Genomic DNA, 23,773 nt, shown 5'->3' on the forward strand with positions numbered 1-23,773 from the left:
CTCTCTCTCTCTCTCTCTCTCTCTCTCTCTCTCTCCTTTCTGATCATCACATGAGCTGCTTTCCTGCACCATACTCTTCTGCAAGGATGTTCAGCCTCACCTCAAAATCCCGAGGAATGGAGCCGGCTGTCTGTGGACTGAGACCTCTGAAACCATGAGCCCTCAAATAAACTCTTCCTCCTCTACATGTGTTCTGGTTGGAACTTTCAGTCACAGCAGTGAAAAAGCTGACTAAAATAGAAACAAAAGGAAAAAAGAAAAGAAATCTATGCTAACTATTAAGCTCCTTTCAGAAAGAGATGTTTCTGCTTCCTTCATTTCTATTGGGATGCTATTCCCTCCCAACCTTGGTTACTCTAATTTCAATATATTTAATTTCTTTTTACTTGGTCTTTTTTTTTTCTTTTCAGAGAATCCTTAACTGAGTGAAGATTATCCCACTATGGTTCTAAAAATGTTTCACAGCTCTCTGTTCTTCAGCCTTCCCTTTTGCCCACTTAGGAAGATATCCTATGTTCCTTTATTCACAGGAATGTGGTAGATTACAAATTCACAGAAGCTTTAATTAACTCCTTCCATGCAGAAATCACAGGACAACTGGGAACTGGGGTAAGCACTCTCTCCTAATGTGAGCACATACCACATTTAGGTTACTTCATAGACACTGAAGAACTAGTCTCACTGGTCAGGTTTCAGCTCATTCTAAAAAGTTGGAAAGGTTCTGTATAAACTACAGCATTTCTGAACATTGAAGAATGGATGGCTGGGGCTGGGGATGTGGCTCAAGCAGTAGCGCGCTCACCTGGTATGCGTGCGACCCGGGTTCGATCCTCAGCACCACATACCAACAAAGATGTTGTGTCCGCCGAGAACTGAAAAATAAATACTAAAAATTCTCTCTCTCTCTCCTCTCTCACTCTCTCTTTTAAAAAAAAGAATGGATGGCTTATAATATTATTAAATATTATGAGTCTACACTAGGTTCATACATCTCTTTATATTTTCAGTTAGTCAAAGCAGAGTGGTTTTTTAATGCACAAACTGATTGTTTAATATTTCAAAATAAACATATCCAGATATTTTAAAGCATTTTCCTCTAAACTTGATCAATTGAGTTTTAAACCATTTTGTACATGTTGATGTGAAGATTTTTGTAAAACTGGTTTCAATGCTTCCCACCTCCACATTTTCATCTCTTTCTCCCTCAAAGAAACATTCCTTTTTAATTCTTTCACTTTCTCTGGAATATGCCCTCACTAAGCAAATTTGCTATATACCTTCTGTTATTTCAGTCCCATGTTGGGGTAAAAATTTCATTTGCTGGTTATCCATCAGCCACCACACAGTTATTTCCAATGCACTATGGTAAATTCTCCTTGGCATTTTTCACACAAACTTTTAAAAAATCCTCAAAGGTAGCATCAGCAGAGCTGGAGCTAGATCGTATAGTGCTTTTGTACAAACAGGAAAATGTCACACTCTCTGCATGGGACACGGGACTGATCCAGGGCTGAATTCCAGTCTTTTTCTTTATAGTTGAGGCCCATGCTCCCTAAGTGGACCCAGAAACTATGGAAGTAGCTCAGGAATAAAAACTAGCTCAGCCTTACTTTTGTACCAAACTCCATCATAGACTTGGAGTGTTTCCAAGAGCAATCACTTGACTCACTAGTGACGATTTGCTTCTGGGTTACAGTGAAGAATTATAAAATAGTTAGATGTGAGGTTTTACAAATCTGTCCTGGTACAAATTTCTTTTGACTTTTGACAGTGGTGCCAATATGTCTTGGGAGGCCAGCAGATCATTCTTCATTAGGGCAAAACCAAATGATTTTGGATGATTTTTGTTTTTATTTAGTTTTCATCTTCCAGTTCAGTGGTCTGTGACTAGAAGCCCAACACTCACAACCTGCCATCAATGGCCTGATCCATGCTTGGTCTGGAGAGGAATGAGAACATTTGACTCTCCCTGTCAATTTGCAGTGGAACACACCTCCCAGATTTCTACATTATGTGCTACCAGCTCTGGACATTTCTCATTCAGTGTCCATCTCTATCAGGTAGTCTGAAAATCAGAAACAAAAATACTTGACAAATCACTAGCTCCATCATGCTTACAGGTGGTGACATATCTCTGCTGCTGCTGCTTATTCATAAAACTGGAGGTTAATACTTTATTTCTGAGATGTAAACTAGGGCAAACCCCACATAAAGCACCAGCATTGGACAGAATATCAGACAGACAATTTTTTTTAAGTGTTAATTTTAGTGATGAATAAAAAGTGCTAAGCATGTATGCCAGGCATTCTATAGCTTGTGTCTTTGCAGGCCTAGCCAGAATGGACTATTTTAACAGCTTCAGCTGCTTAATCTGCTGCTCACTTTCCCTGTTGGTAACGAAAGGATAATTGTAACCCTTATACTGGAAATAGCATTTTATTTAAATTATCTCACTTTCAGGCAGGTGACGGCATTGAGTGAGGGGTGGGTTGCTCACTGTTGAGTGATTGGGGCTTGAAGATTTGCTCTTTTTACTTGCTGTCTACTTGCCAACAGATCTAGACAAAGGAAGTACACATTGTCTTTTGGTTTTAAATACTATTTCTGGTTTAGATGTACAAAGAATTAGTAAAAGCCTTTTCAGAGCAGGAGGGTTTCTGAAGGGATTACTTGCTTTTGAACCTCTTTCTGCTTTTTTTTTAAATTTTTTATTTTTTTATTGGTTGTTCACAACATTACAAAGCTCTTGACATATCATATTTCATACATTAGATTGAAGTGGGTTATGAACTCCCAATTTTACCCCAAATGCGGATTGCAGAATCACGTCGGTTACACATCCACAATTTTACATAATGCCCAATTAGTAATTGTCAGACAGACAATTTTTAACTGAAATGTTGGTTATTAGGAGTCATGTGGAATCAGGAGTTGCCATGAAATCTATTGGTTTCTAAAGCAGCTCCTTCTCTGGAATAATTTCTCATTATCATGTCTTTCTGATGGGAGGAAGGCGGGAGTCAGGAGAAAGAGAAAGAGAGGGGATGCTATCTGATATCGAACTGGGTTATACTCCCAATGCTGCCAGGCTCTTAAATAAATTAGGTCTTTAAAAATTAAGAAGAGTTAATATAAAATTATAAGTGTTGGAGTAAAATACATTGTCATCAAGGTTTCTTTTTTGTGACTTTTGATTATTCAGAGAGAATACATGATGGCTTATGGTATGACATTTATCATTGAAAACAGATTATTGGCTCTCCAGGATGAAAATAAATATCAGATAAGATCTAAACTGCCATAGCTGCACATTTGCAGTACACTTGTTTTCCTCTGTTTTCTCCTATGCATCATTTTTTTAGATCCTTAACCAAAACATTATGGCTTTCCCTCCTGTGAAACTGATGCTGAGCTGAATCTATCCCCTTGTTTTATCCAAGTTATTTGTTCAAATCATGAAAAGTGATTGGCTAGCATATGTCACTACTTGAGCTGTTGTTGTGGTAAAATCCCTGTGTGTTTGTAGGTAAAACTACAGAAAAAGGTTTATCAAATGTCAATTTGGGGTGACTGAATTTCAAAGCAATCAGAATCCAGAAATTAACCACAATTTTAAAATATGTACACATAATAGAATTTATTATAATTAGTCATGAAGTCTGTTGGATAAAGACACGCTGGAACTATATTTGCATATTTTTATTCTGTGTTTTGCCTTAGAGAGTGCTAAATATTTTATATGAATAAAAGTGTTGGTAGATGACTTCTGAACTTTGAACCTGTGTTCCTAATTATCTCCATTTGTCAGGTTGATTAGAGAGCTCTGCTCCCAGGGCTTCAAGAAGCCCTCATCTCTTTTTAAAAACCATGTTCTACCTCTTCTTCCTTTTCAAGGGGCTTTAACCAATTTAGAGCCAGAGAAAGCCCCACCTTCAAATGTTCTTGCATTGACAGTTCACAAATGAGAAATTAAAATGGCTTTTAGGCTGAATCTCCCTAATAAAAGAAAAAAAATTAAAATAAACTGATGACTTTCACCCATCAAAGTAAGGGGTGGGGAGTGATAAGATGCTTCAGTCATAGAGCAAACAGTTGTCCTTCCACATTGTTGGTGGGAATGTCAGTTGGCACAATTCTCATGAAGGACAATTTAGCAATGTATATCAGAAGTACAAATCCATGTAAACTTTGGCCCAGCAACTCCCCTTTTGAGAACTCTTCTGTGGGTACATTTGTACACAGGTGAATGGCATGTATAAAGTGTTATTCATTGCAGTATTGCTTGTGATATCAATAACAGAAAACAAAACTGATGCCTTCAGTTGTAAATAGCACCACTATATCCTTAAAACAGAATGCTACATGGTGTTTAGGAAAGAAAGGATAAAGAAGATCCGTGCATATTGTCATGAGAAGTAAAAAAATAAAAACAAAAAAATAGGTGCAGAAGAGGGTATAAAATATTAATCATAGTGTTTGCTTTAAAGAAATTCTAGAAAGATATTAGGAACTTAAGTCATTGTATAGCAGCAGAGAAGAATAGTCCAAATATATATTTTATTGGTTTACATCAATTGGATTTCATGGAATAATTTGGATTTTCAGATAAAGAAAATAAATTACACAGGCCAGCTGATAAGATTATGCTGGTAACCTAATTGTCTGAATTTTTCTACCCGGTTTTTGGGTGGACAGACTTTTTAGTAGATGTACTAAGGGGCCAACCAGTTTCACACCAGATGTGGAACTTGACTCAGAGATAAATATCACAGCTTAAAAGAGGCATGAGCAGCTTCCATACCCTTTCAGGAGTAGTGCTGACTTAACCATTTTGCACTTAGCCATATTCCCTGATCCCATATAATTTTATGGGTTATGAGAATGTTTTAACTCTAATTTCTTTTATAATCAGAATAAAAATAAACATAATAATAAGTATATGATAATAAATCCAGCATGAATTGCATCCATCTTTATACCAATAGTTATAAAATATAATTTAAAATATCTTCTTATGGAGGAAGGAGCACATAAAAACATGACAGAAATTCCTAATTGCCAACAAAATTATAATGTTAAGATGTGATCTGAAGAGGAGGGAGCAGGCCTAGACCTCCCCAGCCCAATGTCAGGGCCTCTTTCTCTATGGACTATTCCCCTGCCACAATACCACACATACCTTGGACCCTTTATCCATACATATTCTTTTAAAATTAGGAAAACAAATTGGGACCAACAGAAGAACCAGTGCCTAGTTTTGTCCTGAATTCTCTGGACTTCTTTCTTGCAAAAGCCAAAACCCCCAAACCCTGGAACATTCTAATGGTGGAAAGCACTTCTCTATCATTCTGAGGCCAAACTCCCCATAGAAGTGTGGTCTGGCTGGAGTCATGGCCTACTCTCCCTGATCTTGAGGCCATGCTCTTTCCTTAGAAAACAGAAAGGAGCCACCTTCAGAGATCCCGTCACTTTTCTAGAGGAGATTTTCACTCCTGGGCCTCAATCTGTCAGCCATATCATCCCATGTCACATGCCCTAGACACTACAATATTTTTCCCTCCTAATCAAAGCAAGACTGAAATCATGTACAAGAATAGGATCCTAATTAGAATAAGTTACACTCCATGCATATATAATATGTCAAAATACACTCTACTGTTATGTATATCTAAAAAGAAAAAAAAGAAAAAATAAAATAAAATAAATAGACTTAGAAAAAGCAGACTAAAGCAATAGTTCTCTAAGTGTGCAGCAGCAGCACCTGAAAAGTCAATCACTGGGTCCCACTCTAGTTCTACTGATCTTGAACTCTATAATGGGACCCAGAAATCTATATTTTAACCAACACAACAGGAGATTTCTGTGCATACTCAAGTTTCAAATACACCACGCTAAGCACCCAGCATTTCAAGGGCAGATAATGGGTATCCTTGGCCCAGAGATAAAGATGGACATAGGGATGTGCTACCTAGACTTGAAGCACTTGATCTCTGGCCCAGGGTCCTGAGGCAACACCACAAAAGCAATTGCAGGCAGCAGCTACTTTTGGCTCTGTGCCAGGAGATTCAAACCCCTTAGTCCTGCAGTGTGGTAGTCTTGCTAAATTGCTGCAGATCCCTGCCCCCTTACTGAGCTGCAGGAGATGCACTCATGCCTCTGGATCAGTGGACCCTTACTCCCGCTCCCACCCACGTTTGTGGCTGCCTGGTGATCAGATTCGCCTTGCCTCTCATCTTACAGAATGCCAATTTGGGAGTTCAAAAGGAATTTCTGATTCCTAAATCAGATAGGCCCCCCACAGCCCATATTTAAAAGATGCCTTCCTTTCTCACCTCTGTACTAGGTAACCCTGAGGATCAGCCAGGTCTGGAAGTATATAATCTGTTTATGGATTTAAAGAATTCACCTCACCAGAATCCCTTACTCACCCTGCCTCAAGAGTGCAGGGCTAGGTGTTTGTAACATAATTTGGGGTGCACTGCCACCTGGGTCCTGAGAAGGGGACTCAGAGGTAGAAATTCTCTAGAAACCTAGTCCAAAAGGTCTCAAAGGTTGTGAAGAGTTTGTGTTAAAGACCTGAAGTTACATAGGCACCTGCCCTCTGAATCCAGCCCATTCTCAGGGATTTCAGCCTTTCCCAGGCCAATGACATTACCCAGTCCCTCTTGGCTATTAGCAGGGTCCCCCCCCATAGGCAGTTTTACCAAGATTGTAGTTTCCTCTGAAATACAGAAACAATTTAGGAATCAAAGTATCTTTCAACCTGAAGTTGTTAGTCCATGTTCATCATCAGGTTTGAATATCTCTGTTGTGTTCCTAGGTCCACAATTGCTGGCTTATGTGCACGCATCATTCTTAGTTGGTTTCTGGAAGGGGAAAAAACTGTAAAAATGGCCCTCTCTGGGAACAGAAGGCAACCCACCTGACTCTCTCTTCAGAATAAACAGTTTCAGACTTTCCTTTGTAGCTATTGCAACTTCTAATAAATGTTTTAAAGCACTCATTTTTTCAGTAACCAATTAAAGGTTATATTTTAGAATGTGGTTTGAAAATCTGGATGGATAACATTATTCAGAATATTTAGAGAAACTGTGCAGAATCCTTTCTTATATTCACCACTCTTATCTTTCAAGTTGCTTTATTTTCTCTGTGTGTGGGTGTGTGTGTGTGTGTATATTTGTGTGTGTGTGTGGTTTCTTTCTTTCTTTGGCAGAAAATATACTTTTCAAAACTTCCTGATCAAAGAAGTAATATTTCCTGTAATTTTAAGGCATTAAGAATGGCTACTTCCCCTTTATTTTGTTTCCTCTTTTCCTTTCTTTTCTGGTAGGCTTATCCCTTCTTTCTGCTTCAATATCACAACTTCACAGAGTTGTCAACATCTAAATATGGTAATAAAATGGGTCAAGGATGAGATTAACATTAACTTGTTTAGTCCCATCCCCAGTACCACAAAAACAAACCAAACCAAAGCAAACCAAAAAACCCACCTTGTATACATGGAAGAAACATGTGAGTATTTATTTCTAAAGACCTTAACGTTTTCTGGATAAAATTTCCTTTTTCCATGGTAAAGAGTGAACATTTGGATATATCATACGGAGATGTTTAAGTGGACACCTTTGAATTTTTCATCTTGATTATAAATATATCCCTCATTCTGACCTTGCTCATTGAGTAAAATCCATGTCTGTGTTTTTTGTGCATCTGTGCACATGTGATATGAGAAGATGACACTGTGTGTCTTTCTGGCAGTTTTAAAAAGAAAAGCATCAGAAATCACTCTTATTTTGATTAAAATGTTCAGATAGCTGGGAACAGAGAGTAATTACAGGAAGACAGGACGGAGGTCTATACTGGAGCAGGATCGGAATGGCAATGGGCCCAGGTCTGTGCTGCAGTGCTACAATCCAGTTTGGCAGTTTGTTTTGGGAATTCCTCTTGGCATTGACCTTTTGTTTTATAATACAAGCTACAGCATCTCTAGTCAGAGTTGGCCTGATGTCGAAAAGGTCAGGCGGCTCTTGGGGGCCCCCCTCTTTTTCTTTCTGAACACATGCAGTGCAGGAGACTTCGCAGGCACAGGCATGATTCCCAATCCGCCACAGCGAGCTCACAGCTCACCCCACCAGAGCCCTGGGCTTATGCATGTCCAGGTGTCTGGGCCACAGCTGCTAGCAGGTTCCATGAAGGCAGCATTCTAGGGAGTCCCAAAGGTGGAAGGGGCTCAGGAAACAATGTGCTGCCTTTCATCTGTTTGCCCTTCTTGGTTGGGGGAGATGTCTGTATAGATCAGGATCAGTTTCCTCACTTAATTGGGTCTCCTCCAGGGGCAGTGTAGACCACCTCTGGACCACAGGGCTAAGTTTTAATACAAAGGAGGCTACAGCCTAGATTCTGTATGATCCCTGTTGGGTGTGGGTGGCTCGCTGTGCCCATCTCTTTGCTTTCGTCTTATATTGGAAAAGAGATTGGTAGGATTAGCCTCTTAGTCTCAAGAAACTTATTTAAAATTTCCCATGCTGGAGGCAAAGGCAAACTCACAGAACACGTGGGAGGCACCTGAAGTTCTGGTTCAGGGTTCACGTCCCAGGCTGGCAAGGCGCAGATGCGTGCGGGGCTGGTGGGAGGGATTGCCAAGAGGGTGCCAAGTTGGGTCCTTGGGTCGGGTGGGGAAGTGAAAGAGTCCTTGCTCCAAACTGAGTTCAGAGATTAGAAAAGCAGGTGTTATGTCGCTGTGCTGATTCACTCTCTGGGTAAACACGGCTCACACAGTTGTATGCCAAGGATTTAGTGAGGGGCTGTTACCTCAGGGCCCTATGTTCACTTTGTTTATTAAATGACCTTTACTGGGTTCATCAACAAAAGAAATACCTTGGGGCCTTGGAGTAACCCGCTAGGCAGCCCACAACATCCGCCTTTGGTGTAAAAACTTCAAAACTGATTTTTCCCCTTTTGCTTCTGAGGAAAAAATACTACATTTCTTCCGTTTAAAACTCACCCTGCATGAAAAGGGGGGAAATGCAGGCTCTCCACACGCCCCCGCCCACCAGAGTCCCTACAGAGTACAGGTTTCAGACTCCAGAAAAGCACTTCCACACCTGCACGCTATTTGCAAAAGAGATAGGGTTTAGAGCAGCTGCAGACTTCACTGGAATCCTGTCTAGAACAATAGAAAACTGCTTCTTAACCCTAAAGTGGCTTTGCGCCCGGTGGCTCCATCTTATCCTGATATCTGTCCACACTGGCAGAAAGAGGAGAGCTAGGAAAGGTTCTTTCACGCCCTCCGAATCTCTCCCACTGGTTCCAATTGCTACCGCTACTGTAGTAGCTGACTTGACCTTATCTGATCTTTCTGGAATTTTGTGTAAAAGCGACCAGACAACATAACATCTCAATCTTCCTAACCATCTCTTGCTACTGTACACCATTTGGTGATGCGTACTGCCCAGAGTAGGTCTCCAAGTGGCTACACCCACTGGAGAAATGACTCCTCCTTCTAGATTACAGCCCACTAGCTGGTTCCAGTTTTGAAACACCCACAAAATCTGTTTGGTTCTTTCCCCCTTTTCTGACTATCCCAACCTTTGACCCCTTCTTGCCAGGTGTTGCCCAGATGTGAAAATAACACCAGAAAGCTGACATCAACTTAGAGCTTATGCCATTGAGCAGCAAGGAGATAGCAGATGTCTGTATTTTTAAACAAACACTCTTAAAGGTGTTCTGAACATCAGTAGAATGGCACACACCCCTCTCTAGAGTATTTTTTTTTTCAGCAGCAATCAGCGCCATAAATGGGAGGATAAAGATTGTCCAAGGAATGGGGTTCACAGCACTGAATACAAGAAAAGGTTGGTTCCTCGGTTGCCCTGACAGCATATGAGACTAGAAACCTCAGGATTGCCCAAATTGCCGTGGATCAGCAACTTTCCTATTGTACACTTTTTCAAAGAAGATATTTTCTGTTCTCTGTGCTGTCCTTTTACTACCAGCACTGCATTCCCTGGTGCAGACTTCAGCCTCTTCATTTAAAGTATGTCTTATGTTTTTGCCAAGTATGATATCTAATTGAAAATTGATTTTTGGTTTTGGATGAATCTGTGGAGCTCACGTTGTAAGAAGAAGGGGGGAACGAGACACAATGAAAGAGAAGTCCAAAAATGCTGCCCAGACTAGGAGGGAGAAGGAAAACAGTGAGTTTTATGAACTTGCTGAATTACTGCCTTTGCCCTCAGCTATCACCTCTCAGCTGGACAAAGCTTCCATAATCAGACTCACTCATGACCAGCTATCTCAAAATGAGAGGGGTGTTCACACAAGGTAAGTGACTTTACTGGAAGGAATTTCAAAGCAAAGGGGGTAGGAACTTGCCAGAAAATGAGCCTACCCCAATGAGGAAGATGCACCCATATTTACTACATTTGTATTCTATACAAAGGGAATTTTAGCCTACCTACTTGATTCAGTCCTCGATAAACTCAAGGTTGCTTTTCCTTTTCCTAGCTCCCTCTACTGCCCTGTTAATACTTTCTGTTCAGTCCCTCTGATGTGTCTGGTTGGGAAGCAGCCCAACAGTGCTTTTGTCAACACATCAGATACTGGGCTCAATTGAAAGTACTACTAATACAAACATGACTTTCTTTTTTATTCCACTTGTTTGAATTGTATCCAGTAGAAAGCAGGAACACTGCTAGATTCTGCATTTTTGTTAGATATGGATAGATCTACGTACATCTAACTAAATCAGATAATAATTCCTCTATATGTCTATGGTTCTGCAAGTGAGGAGGTATATTCATACAAATACATCCTGAATTGACCCAGTCTCTTGGCTTCCTATAGGAAATTTATTCTGCATTTTCAAGATATTCTCAAATTAGGAAACCAATTCTGGGACTTGCTATCTGTTGTCTTTTCTCAGATGACAGAAAGAAAGGGCAATCCAAATTAAAGGATCTCTAAACCATCATTTGTCAGCAACAACACTTGGGAGCGTTCGTTTAAAAAGCTCCTAGTGGGGGAATTGTAGACATTTTAAGTTCAATTTTGCAGACTGTATCCTTTCTGTAAAGAATATTCACGTTGGGCTTTTATTTTTTGAAACAAAACCCAACTAAAGAGTCGGCTGATATTTAAGATAATGGGTTGTTGTGAGATATCTGTCAATCACTTCTATTTGGACCTGAAATATAGCCTCTTTTCTCCTAGTGTCCATTTGCTGCTTGCCATAGGAAGAAACTCCCCCAACAGAGATTTCCACAGTGAGCAAATGAGCCACAAATCCGACGCCTTTCAAAAAAGACGCTCTTCTTTGGGAGTAAAGACAGGCATTGTATTTATTTCCTCTGGTGATGAATTCGGTGTCCTTCTGGTTTCAGAGAAATGGGAGAGAAAATAGCGTTTGGGCAGACTGCTCATTCCGGGAAGCAACGGTATTGCCTGCCAGCAGCCCCAGCCTCCAAGCCCGCCCTCTGCACCCTGGGGGTTGCAGCACACAACCTCTAAGTGCTCTCAGCACCATTACGCTGGTGCGTCAAGCTGAGTGCTCAGACACCCAACCAGGGGAGCAGGGATAGCACGGGGCGTGCACAACACCCAGCAGGCCCCAGAGGCCCGGAAAGACGGTGGCAGCTTGGCAACTGGACCCCTGCACCCTGGTCTCATTAGGTTTGCGGTGGCCCCGCGGGTGGTAGGACTGGGAGCCCAGACGGGGGCACTTGGGGGCAGTGGGGGCGTCCTGTCATCACTCAGCTCCATTAGCCAATGAACGCTGCCCCACAGGCGCATCCGGCCAATAGGAGGTGGGAAGACTGGTGAGTGGCATTGAGAAAGGGTGGGAGAAAGGGAGCCCGGGAGTGAAGTGGAAGCTAAGCGCCTTGAGCTGTAAAGAAGTTACTGAGGGGCGCTTTGGGCTTCCAATTAGGAATAATACTGGCAACAACCGAGGAGGAGGATTCTTAAACCACCTCTTTCGTCCCAAAGCCGGCATCCTCCTAGTTCCTTCACGTACCCCTCCCCCAATTAATGATCAAGGGACAGGAGCCAGGGAATGCTCTGCACCACTCTGCTAGCGGGAATCGGAGAGGCCGGCATAGTTGTTCAGTTGGACCATAGACATGAGTACAATTAAGAGGTGGGCGTCTTCGCACCCTTTGCAGCCCTTCAGGACTTAAGGTAGGTAAAGCAGAAGACACCCTAGGCCCGCCCAGCGTCGTCCCAGCTCTGAGGCTGGGGGTGCTAGGCTGGGAAGCTTCCCTCCCCTGGCGCCTGCGAAGCGGCTGCCGGTGAGTGTGCCACCTGTTAACCTGGCGCTGGGTACCCCGAGGGTTACCTCCCCTGCTGGGTCTCTTCCCTTCTGGAGCCCCGAGGGGCTTGATGAGTCAGTGCCACTTGTTGGGAAACCCTCAGACTTGAGACCCACGTTACAGAGACCCAGCTCCAGATCTGCCAAGGTCGGGCCTGAAAGGCATTGTCCGCAGAGCTGTGGAGAATTCTGATTGGCTGAAACTTACTTTCCTGGGACGTGTGCCTGGCCTGGGCGCCAGTGCAGAGACCCAAGGCTGAAGATCTTCTGAGGGTCTTCCAAAATATGTATTTTGTTTTTTGGGCAGGTTCCCAGTAGGCTGGAGAACGTGGCTGACATGGGTGAGGGAAGGCGAGCGTTATTTGCAGGGTGCTCAGTCCCGCTGCTCCTTTCTTTGTATCTTAAAAAACAAACAAAAATGACTGATCCTTGCTAGGAAAGCCGAGGGCGCCGAGGCCCCTTCACAGCAGTTTCTCGGAGTCGGGGCAAGGGTGTGATGGCGGAGCCACAGATCTCTTAGGCTCTGATGCTGTTGTCTTCACAGTGGGTGGTCGGAAAGAGTTACCTGGGATTCATGTTTTGCATAAAGGGACTCAGAGTCATCTCAGATGCAATAGGACTGAAGAGCAAACGTCGGGGATTATTATGGTAAATATTCCATTAAACAAAGATTCTTGTAAGACACTCTCAAATAATTATAAATCTGGTGACATAGCTATAGGCATAATGAGATTGTAAAATTTGTTTTTTTTTGTTCATATCAAATTCAACTATATAACCGTACAATGCAAAAAGCTATAAATTAAATGAACAAATAAAATTCCCCATACTTATTTTTAAAGGAGAAAAGTAATTAAAATATAGATCATTTCCTTTCCAATCTTCCTTGCTAAGTGTGGTTTTTCACTCAAGAGTCTATTAGCTTTTATTTGGTGGCCTGTTTCAGCTTTTAAACTTATTTTACCTGAGTAGAGAATAATAAACTAATAAAGGGGGGATGATAGAGAAAAGAGGATGGGATATGGATATTCCAAATAATTAAGAATAAAACATTAGATTTCTATGTTGAATTTGAGATTTAATAGTAAAAAAAGTAAAGTAAAAAAGAAATTCTGATAACATTATTGTGACATCATTAAAAGCACATATCTTCTGACTGATAATAGTCTTTTCTAAATAGTCTAGAAAAGGAAAGATTGAGGCATGTAGAAATATATAAATCTTACGTGCTATCAAAGCTGGAAAGACAGGATAAAAAAGAGATGTCTTGACCTTGTTTGTGTGCTAAATAGGACAAATTCAACTAAAAAGAAATACATATTAATTATCCATCTATAATACAATTTTACTGGGCATAGTGGCATGTGGAATGAACTTTGAAGGAATCAAATATGTTTTCAAGTCTATAGCTGTTCCGTCTTGGTAATATCTGCCATTTCATTGTCAAAACCTCTTTAGAAAATAAAAATAATCACAATTGAAATGAGTGAGTGTTCAGGAAAGAGAGTATGAATAAGCAAACCTCCACAGACCCTTTCTATAATATTCATCTCTAGATTGAAATCCCTAATTGTATTATATTTTTTGAAGCAGAGAACTTAAGAAAAGAAAGCGGCGCCCATTTCCCACGTGCATCGGTGATTCAAGACTGTTTTTCTTTCTGCTCAAGGAAATGATTGACCATTAAGTTTCCATGTTTATTTTCTTACAGAAGTTTTTCTCATTTAAAAGCCTTTAAGCACAGTTTATGCTCTACACTGATTTTCTCCGTTTGATTCTAGTTTTGATGTTGATTTAAAATGTGGAGTGAAGAACTAAATTTTGTGCAGATTATTTGCAAGGCAGATTTATTTGCTAGAAATTGTAGGTCTAGCCACTGGGGTGGGAGGAACACTTTTTTTCTTAAGGAGACAGATAACTACCAAAAAATAATAACCTGAAAAAATATTAAAAAAACAGGTATAAAAAGCTATGGTGATGATTTCAAATAAGGTATGATCATGTACTTGAAGCTAAAACAATACTAAGCTTACAGAGTAAAAAACCTGATTTCTACAAGAGTTGTTTTTCAGTTCTAGGGAATCCCAGTAGCTTGAAACTTTTCCTGACAAATGGTGACACAGAATACAAAGCCACGGATTGATGCTGCATTTCTCTATAGATCCAGGAATTTTTGTTTTTTAAAAAAGTTTCAGACTCTTATAATATTAATGATTTTAGTGGGTTATTCATTCCCAGTCTTTGATCCACAAAAATTTAAATTTTATGCTAGGAAGAGGAATCCCAATTATTTAGGAATGGTCCTGCTATTCTGAGGATGCTAAAAGAATGTCCACAATGAAACAAATTTTCCTCCTCAGGTCTCCCCACACAGTGGGCGACTACTGTGCCTTTGTGGCTCAGCCTAGGCTAGGGACAGCTACCATATCACAGTCTCAAGTTCATTTCACCTGTATCAAGGTCTGAAGGTCCAAGGCCAATTAAGTTGGCACAGTGAGTCCCATTCTCTCTGCAGTGGCCCAGTCACCCCATTCCCACATTTGCAGTAACATTAGTGGCTTCTCAGGCACAGCCACAGAGCGTCTCTGGCCCCTGAGCGGCAGGCAAAGGAAGGCAGGGCACACGCATTGCAGACAGAGGAGAGTCATACATTGTGGGGCCCCGAGGAGCTGGTGCAGGACAAGGCCTGGCAGGGCAGGGTCATGGATGCCCTAGGGAGCACTGTCACACAGGCCGGGTGGCTTAGAAGTGCCCCTGCACTAGAGGAGGGAGAGGGTGCATGTCCATTCCCCAGTCGACCTTTTGCCCAAGGACTGATCCAGGAGTCTATCTCAATGGGAAGTGTCCATCTCCATCTCTCTTCCCCAGAGAGTCCAGCTGCAGAGGCGCAGGAAACCCCAACACCAAGGTGGCGTGGTATCAAGGTGGCGGAGGAATTCTAGCATTTGTGTTCAGTGATGATGCCCAGGCTCTGCAGGGTACATAGGCTTTGGGATTTCCTTCCTGGTCCAGCCTTCTCCCCCTCACCCTTGGTCGCAGTTGACCCCAGGTAGCTTGGACAAATGACTTCGGACTAAACATTAGGAGTTGTGCCTTCCAGGGTCTTCCCAGCCCCAGTCTCTAGGTGGTCGTCCAAAGGAGGGACAGCTTCTGTAGTTTATGCATTTATCCCCTTCTTGCCTGAAAGGCATACCTTGATCCATCGAGTAGATAGTGGTCCCAGGAACAACTACAGGGAGCATGCATTTCTGAGGCAGTAGAGGGTGTACAGAATACAAGAAAGAACACGCTCTTTCCTTCCACCTCTTCCTGTCAGAGTGAACGCAGCAATGATGCAGGGTCTGTAATCTGTATTTTGTCAAGGGTATGAAATTCATTTGGAAGGAAAACTTCAATCCATTTATTTTTGCTGCTTGCAATAACACAGCTGGATGATGCTTTGGGCACAGCTAGACTGAGGCAGATTATTCATTCGGCAAGAATGGGCCTAAATGGTGCCTGTGGGATTAGGTCAATTTTAGTGGACCTACTTAGCCTCATTTGGTTACTAATTGGTTTCTTGTTTTATAAATCAAAATCTCATTTTCAGAAAATTACAAAACCCATGCAGTCAGTCCATCGAGGTAATCCTTGGGTCAGGGGGTATTTAAATGGAAATGGCACCTTGAACCAAGGGTAAAGCAACCTTGAAACTTACAGGGGTTTTCACGTGAAATGTGAGCTAGCCCTTTAGATCCATAATAGATACATCCCTTCTAATGCTACTTATGTAAATATGATAAACCAGACTTGAAGGAAAGAGGGGGGCCTGGGAGAAGCAAAATTTGTCTTCTAAGGTTAATGTGGCATATCTTGGAAATCTTCCAAAATAGATAATTTTTTTTTTTGTCTTCAGCCACTTTAGCTGGGGAAAATCTTTTTGTCTAAAAAAACGATTTAGTGATCACCTCCCTCACAGAGCTCCTTTTCTCCTTTGCAAAACCCTGTTCCCTCGGCCTCACCGAATTACAAGAGAATCTTTAGATCTTGTTCCCACTGTAATCCCACCGCCAAGGGAGCTGGTTTCCTCCTCATTTTAAACATACAATCAAAAGGATTTGCAAATTTTCTGCAGTAGGTCAAGTGCAGAAAGGAAATCTCAGCTTCCCCCCTCGCAACTGAAATTGGGTGCCAGAGCACGACACTGAACGCAAGAGGGAGGGGGTACATGGAGAGGGGTCTCTGGCCCACTTGGAGACTTTTGGAAAGGAGGACCCTTGATGCAGGCTTGGGGGAGTGTCCTCTGCACCCCAAAGGGCGAGTTCATCCTGGTATTATGTCAGGGAAGACGGACAGGTGAGGGTAGCCTGTTCCTTATAAAACCTTAAGCCAGACTCAACCGAGTGACGGAGATTTCCAAGGGAAACCAAAAGAGAAGGCAATGCTTTGTGAAAGCAAAAAGGTTCCTTAAAAAGGTGGTGGGGGTGGGTGGAGAGTGGATAAGTGAGGGGGAGGGAGGTCTCTGTTAACCCGTCCCTGATGGGCTGTTTATTGACCTTTAAAAGGTCTTATTTTCCCTCACAGGACATAATAATAAGGCCGTTACCCGATACCAGAAACAGTGGAGGGTGGCTGCAAGTCCTAGACCAGTGTCCCACCCCCACCCCTAACAGCCCAGCCCGGGAGATCTTCAGATCATTTGGTAGGGTAGGCGCTCCTGGAGACCAACAGAATTTCACATTGAAGACGTTTGTTGGCCATGCACAGGTTTCCAACACTTCTGGGGGCTTCAGTCGGTCTCCCCACACAAGGAAGACTTAGTGAAAAACCTGTCCAAGGAAGGGACATCATCTTTGTCCTTGGAAAAATCCACAGAGCTCTCCTAGGCACATTCCCACCCTGCTAAGTTGTTTATCTACAAATAACCGGAGAGATCTGCTGTGCCAGGTGTCCCTGACTCAGTCAGGCTAGGTGGGGATCCATAGCAACCCTAGCAGCCACCAATCAGCATGAAACAGGGAAATACCTGGGATGCCAGATGACCCTTCCAGTAGTTTATGGTGGTTGATAATATGTTGGCAAACCATGTAGTTCGGCACTCTCTGCAGGGTCCTTTTCCTTTACCCTGTTAGCCTCCACAGTCAGCTCTTTCTGACTCTTCTTCTGGGTAGCAATGTCTGAACAGAGACTTAAAAGAAAAGAAAATGTGGTGCCAGATATCAAGGAGAATAGATTGGTTTAATCATGAGGAGCAAAGTGGAAGGAGACAACACGAAAGGGGTGTTTACAGGTGACTGTGACAAGGACCTCCTGGAATGGTCCAGAGAAGGAAAGAAACCAGGGCAGTGGAGTCACTCTGGGGAGGGAAGTTGGGGTGGGCTAAAAAGACAGGAGGGGTCAGTCTGCACGGGGGATTGTCAGGAGTCCCTTTGCAGGCAGGGACCTCAGTGTTTACCAAGCGGTGGGGAAATCTTTAGATTTAGTTAGATGTTCAAACGCCCAGAAAGACCCTATTTGAGCTTAAGGGGCATTCAGTGTTACTCTTTGCCAGGATTTTGATTGCTTGCTTAGGAAGCAGCTCCTGGCCAACACCTTGAAAAAAACCTAACTCCTTGCTTTATTGTGAAAGGTTCTTCCCAGCGCCACATTTAGAGTGTTTTTGTCATCGTACATTTTAAGAATGTTCCCCTAATGAAGAAGGTCATCTAAAAAAATAAAAAGATGTCATGTTAAACCTTGTACAATGATGTAAGAATGGAAGGACTTCACTCTCTAGATGATATCATTCCACAAGCCCCGTTAGAGATATTATCTATAACAAATTCAACATAGCTCTGTCCAAGTTTCTTCTGCCTTTTTATTTCTTTATGTACACAGGTAATAGAGTAGACTATTAATTTTTAAAAAATCAACCATGAGAGTCTTGAAGGTTTGCTGTTTTAGGCATCACCATAAAAACTGGCAAAGCCTCAAAAGATCTTAACCTGGTAACAGAGGAGATAAATGGACTGTCCTTGTTAATAGGAGACGGTACCTGACAAGTAGAGAATGGAATTACTTTCTATGTCAAGAATGCAATGAAAATATTGCTAAGAAATTGTTAGCACCTCAGGGTAACCGACTTCAGGAAAGTCCCCCTGCCCCTTTTTGGAGGTGGAGGGGACAGGACTAGGGTGTGAAATGCTGGGGCTCACAAGGAAAAGGAAGATGAAGGATTAGGAAGGGATGCTGGTAAGCGTCAGACTGAAAGTCAACCGCAAGCTCAAGGATTTTTTCGAAGGTGATTAAAGTCAGATCCAGGAGAGGAGAATGTCTAGAAAGTCACGCAGCCAATCACAGAGGACGCCAGGGACCAGATGAACCTGGCCAGTTTTTTGGGGCCACTTTGCGGGCAGAGGTTCACTATGTGGGGGGACATCCTCTGCCTCTTGGTAAGGAAGATGATGAAAACTTTGGGCAATAAATGAGTGTCTCTCCTTTCCTTAAACAACCTAGTGAACCTACGCAAAAGTGATCGCTGTTGTGTAATGTTGGGGGCTTCTCTAGCGCAGAGGCCCCTTGAGGTACAGCCAGGAAAGCACTCCAGGAGAGCCTTCCTAGCTGAGACACCTGGTTCCCTCAGAGCCAGAGGTTGGCCTCTGTTCGGAACCCAGGGAGGGGACAAAATTTATTCTCTGGAATAACCTTTTCCCACTGTGCAGGTTGGGTGGAGGGTATGGGAAATATTATCAGGGGCTTCTTGCATTAATGGGTAACAAATCACAAAAAATGCAAATTGGTCCCCAACTGACACTCGGGCTGGGATTCTGATACTAAAGTTTGTTTCTATTTCTTCCCAGGGCTTGGTGAGGCAGGGGGCAACTCAAGTCGGACCAGCCCCCTGGACCACGTTGGCCACGAACTGGGCTCCCATATCCTCCAGGTAGGACACACGTCTCCCAGTGGCTCACATCCTTCCAGGTCCTGGTTTCCTGGATGGGCCTCTGCTTTCTTAAAAACTAACTAACTAAAAAGTAAAATGTAAAGATCTATTCTGGACATGGCTCTCTCAGCCTAACAGCATCTCAAAATTAGAACTAAAGCTTTTACCTAGGCGAGGATGGGCGGAGGGCGACTCTCCAGGCTGAGAGGGAGGCAAGTGGCAACCAAGGCTTGGGGTGTGGAAAACAGCCCAGCAAGGCTCCATCAGGGTGCTGAGACCAAGGCAGGGGGCATCTTTTGTCATCTCTCCGTCCACTGGCACTGGAAGCCCAGGGCCAAGCTGCCAAGATAGAGCCGCAGAACCATCTGAAATAAAGGATTTCCCAAGGAAATAACAGGAATCTGGTAGAAGTGCCCATCTGTGCTTTAACCTACATTTTGGGGTTCCAGCTGGGTCTGCAACTCATTTCATCTCTTCCTCATAGTTCCCAGACTCCCCCTGGCCCCAGGCCAGGCCAGGCTCTGGATTCCACACATACACACCCCCAGGTAATGAGTTGAACCCATGTGAGGTGCTGATTACATTGTTGTTTGCAGTGCACACGGTTTAAAATTGTCTGTTGCCGGCCTAAGTCACAGAACAAATATTTTAAATAATAAAACTCCCGATGGCATTTTTAGGTTTGACACTTGTCCCCTACCACACACCCTCTTTATTATTATTCAAGTCCACTGGAAGTGGTAGCTTGGAACCTAAGAAGTTTAAGGGAAGCCCTCAATTCTTCCTCCAGGACCCGAATGAACATAATCTCTCCGCAGGGTCCCACAGCCTTCATGTTCTACTAGTACCCATACTCTTTTCCCTCAAGAAACAAGAGATTTTAGTTGCACTGAACAAAGAAAAAAGGGTATGAGCTTTTTTTTGCTGGCCTGGCTTCCATACTTTTGAATTTATCTAGAAAAGGTGCTGTAATTCCCTTCATTTCAACACCTTTCATCAGATGTCTCTCAGCTGTCCCCCCATTTTACCATAATCCCAGCCAATCTCTTCTGGCAATATAAACAAGAAAATGAAACCCCTAGACAATCCCTCACCCCTCCTAGCTCTTACCCAATATCTCTTCTTTTTTTACCCCAAACTTCTGGTAGGATTGACTTCCATTCCTTATTTCAGTGGCTCACTCCCTTCCCCATTTGCTCCAACATCCCTGCAGTCTGTCAGCTCTTCTACCCATTAGGCTCTACAAAGGCCCCACCACATTTTGACATTAAGAATTAGATGCCCATTTTTTTATCCTCCCTCAACTTGTTCATCCTACAAAATAGGGGGCTCAGGGCTGGGGCTACAGCTCAGAGGCAAAGATTCTCATCTTTCTTCATCTCTTTTTTGATCACTCAGTTTCAGACTTGACCCATCTCCGCTGCAGCTATCTGTTCCGACCTCTTCACCCCCATTCCTTCCTTCCTTCTGTAGGTCATTTCCAAGATTAAAATAATATATCTAAGTATGTTATTTTCCTGCTTAGAAAACCTCTGTTGGAATCCTATATATCTATAAGAACAACTTCAGATTCCTCAAATTGACATTCCACATTTCAAAAATTCATTGTGGGTGTACTTTTTCAGCTCCACCTGTAGTACACCAAGCACATCACTTCAGAATACATCAGATTCATCCTCCCGCAAAGTCCCTGCCTTTGCCACATTATCCCTTCTGCCTAGGATGCTCTTCTTCCCTTCTCTAGCCCAACCTCCCTTTCCAAAGTTCTGCTCAAACATCAGCTCCTGTAAGGCATCTTTGACTCCCCTTCTCTCATCTCCTAAATCCCCCTTTCCTGTACACTTTCTAGTGCCATTGACCAGCTTAATTGTCTCTATAGATTTCAGACTCTAGGTTCGTCCATGTTGACCAGTGCAGTAGGGATCGGATCTTTCCCAAACACTGCTATTATTCTTTTCATGATCTAACAACATCCCTACAGAGCCCTTCAAGCCTGACACAGAAAACCTCTGGTTCTTTCAGTAGAACCTAATCTACTTCTGTGATTTATCTCCAGAATTTGTGCTCATGTCTATTACAAACATGTTTTCTTTGTCCCCTTTGGTAAATCCTGAGCCTATGCAACATGAGCATTGTCCACAACTTCCTCTGGATATCTTCTAGTGTGTTAAATGCTTCAGATGCTTACAAAATTGGAATGAATGAAAAAAAAAGGAGGGCCTCTTGTGACTGGTTCTATGTCCTGTTTCCCAACAGTCTCTCTCTTTTCTATCTCTCTGCATTTGTGTCTGAATGTTTCTAACTTTTGCCTTTCCCCACCCCTGCATTTCAACAGATGGCCCAGAAGCCTCTCCATTCACTCTATTTCTGCCTCCCAGACCCTGGACGGCTTCATCTTTGTGGGGGCCCCAGATGGGAAGATCATGTACATATCAGAGACAGCCTCAGTTCACCTGGGTCTTTCTCAGGTAGTGAATGGTCTACACTTCCATCCTGCAGTGTTTACAGCCAGAGTTGGAAGCAGGAGGGTGGGGCTTCCCCAATCCTTTGATGTCTGCATTTCTGGGCTAGAGACTTCTCAGCTGATGGAGGGATTCATTAAACAGATCTGGATCTTCTCATTCCTAGACTTCCCTTATCCATTAGCTTCCACCCAAAGCCCAGGCAATTGCTACTTTTTTGAGGCTTTACAATAAGCCAGATACTTATTTTTTTCTGGTAAGATACTCTTTACCAGAGCTGCTGCTACTACTACTACTACTACTACTATAAGGACTACTAGTTATTATCTCACAGATAAGGGAGCTGAGGTGTACATAGGATGCAATAGGTAGCAAGGGGAGAAATGAAATCAGAACTCAGGGCCAATTGCTGGCTCCTGTTTTCATGGCCCAACAGACCCCCCCACACACCAAGTTTTCAGCTTCTCCATGGGACATTCTATTACTGCACAGGTGATGATACTCTTGTCTTTACAAATAGAGCTGACCAGAAACAGCATTTTTGAATACATCCACCCTTCTGACCACGACAAGATGACCGCAGTGCCCACCGCCCACCCACCCTACCACCGTCACTTTGTACAGTGTAAGGCAGACACTTGTCTGCGATGCTTAAGCACATGGCGCTCAGTTTGTGGTTTTCCCCAAGTTTATCGTGGCTGGAGCCGCTCAGTCGCACGTCTCATGTCCTGATCTTCCCTCTGCTCCTCTCTCTCTCTCTCTCTCAGAGCACGAGATCGAGCGCTCCTTCTTCCTGAGGATGAAGTGTGTCTTAGCCAAGCGGAAGGCTGGCCTCACCTGCGGGACTACAAGGTAAGTGGCTGAGGTGAAAGATTGACACCCAGCAGTGGTTGGGTGTTTTGGACGGGGCGGGGACCCAAGGCATCTGCAGCGTCTGAGGGTCATTTTCACATCAGGGACAGTCCTGTGTGAGCCATATGTAGTACCTTTGTTTCAAAGAGCAGCGGGTCCAGATGCTCTATCGGTCCCCGAACTGTATGAACTACTGGAAATGAAGCTTAAAGACTGGGTCTGACTGGCCTAGTACTCCACAGCCATGGGCCTCTCAGAGATGGGTCTGAAGAATCCTGAAAACCTCTGAAGTGGTGAGGAACCCTTGGTGGATTCCTAGGAGTTTAAGCCGAGCGCCAGATTTGGACCTCCAAAGAAGTTAAGAATCAAAGCTTCAGCTCAAAGCTGTGGTTCTCAGGTTGAATGCGATTGAACATCCTAAGACCGTTAGGGTTGGTGGAGGTCTAGGCATCTTCATTTTTACAAGCTCCCAAGTGAGTTCAGTTGTACCTGCAGTCACTCTCTTGAGATACTTTAGAGTCCTCTCACTTTGGGCCCCTTCCCAGAAGGGCATGGCCCAGACAATATTTCTGGCTGAGTAGTTTCCACATGTTTCAAACCCCTCCTCATCTTTCTGGGGCTCTTCCTGAGTGGGGCTGAGTCCTTCGCCCTCCCACTCTGCCACAGGTCAGTCACTGCAGTGGCTCCCTGAAGATCGGCCAATACAGCTTGGACATGTCCCCCTTTGACGGCTGTTACCAGAATGTGGGCCTGGTGGCTGTGGGTCACTCGCTGCCTCCTAGCGCTGTCACGGAGATCAAGCTGCACAGTAACATGTTCATGTTTTGAGCCAGCCTGGACATGAAGCTCATCTTTCTGGACTCCGGGTGGGTGGGCAGGACCAAAAATGGCTGTTTCTAGTGTAATGCAACCCTTCTTAGTCAGGGACAGATTCCCCTTGATCTGAATGACCCATTCTGCAGATGAGGCAACAAACCAGGTTCTGCAACTGAGGGCGGGCACCCAGGTCTGGAACTGTGTTTGGTCGGGAGTTGAGGGCACTGGGGCACCCAGCCCACCCGAAATCCTCTCCACAGGGTGGCGGAGCTTATGGGGTATGAATCTCAGGACCTGATGGAGAAGACCTTGTGCCACCAGGTGCATGGCTGCGAAACTTTCCATCTGCGCTGCGCTTACCACCTGTGTAAGGAACACTGTGCTCTGCACCCAAACAACCTTGGTGGCTCCCCAGGGTGGTGGGGAGTGGGAACCTAA

The 23,773-nt window shown here is 43.5% G+C and overlaps 1 pseudogene; it reads left to right on the plus strand.

Annotated features, from left to right (window-relative positions):
• Nucleotides 1-10,141: 10,141 nt before the first annotated feature.
• On the plus strand, nt 10,142-23,773 carry LOC144373359 (single-minded homolog 1-like; annotated as a pseudogene).

This window comes from Ictidomys tridecemlineatus, unplaced genomic scaffold, assembly GCF_052094955.1.
Source record: "Ictidomys tridecemlineatus isolate mIctTri1 unplaced genomic scaffold, mIctTri1.hap1 Scaffold_365, whole genome shotgun sequence".
Taxonomy (NCBI): Eukaryota; Metazoa; Chordata; class Mammalia; order Rodentia; family Sciuridae; genus Ictidomys; species Ictidomys tridecemlineatus.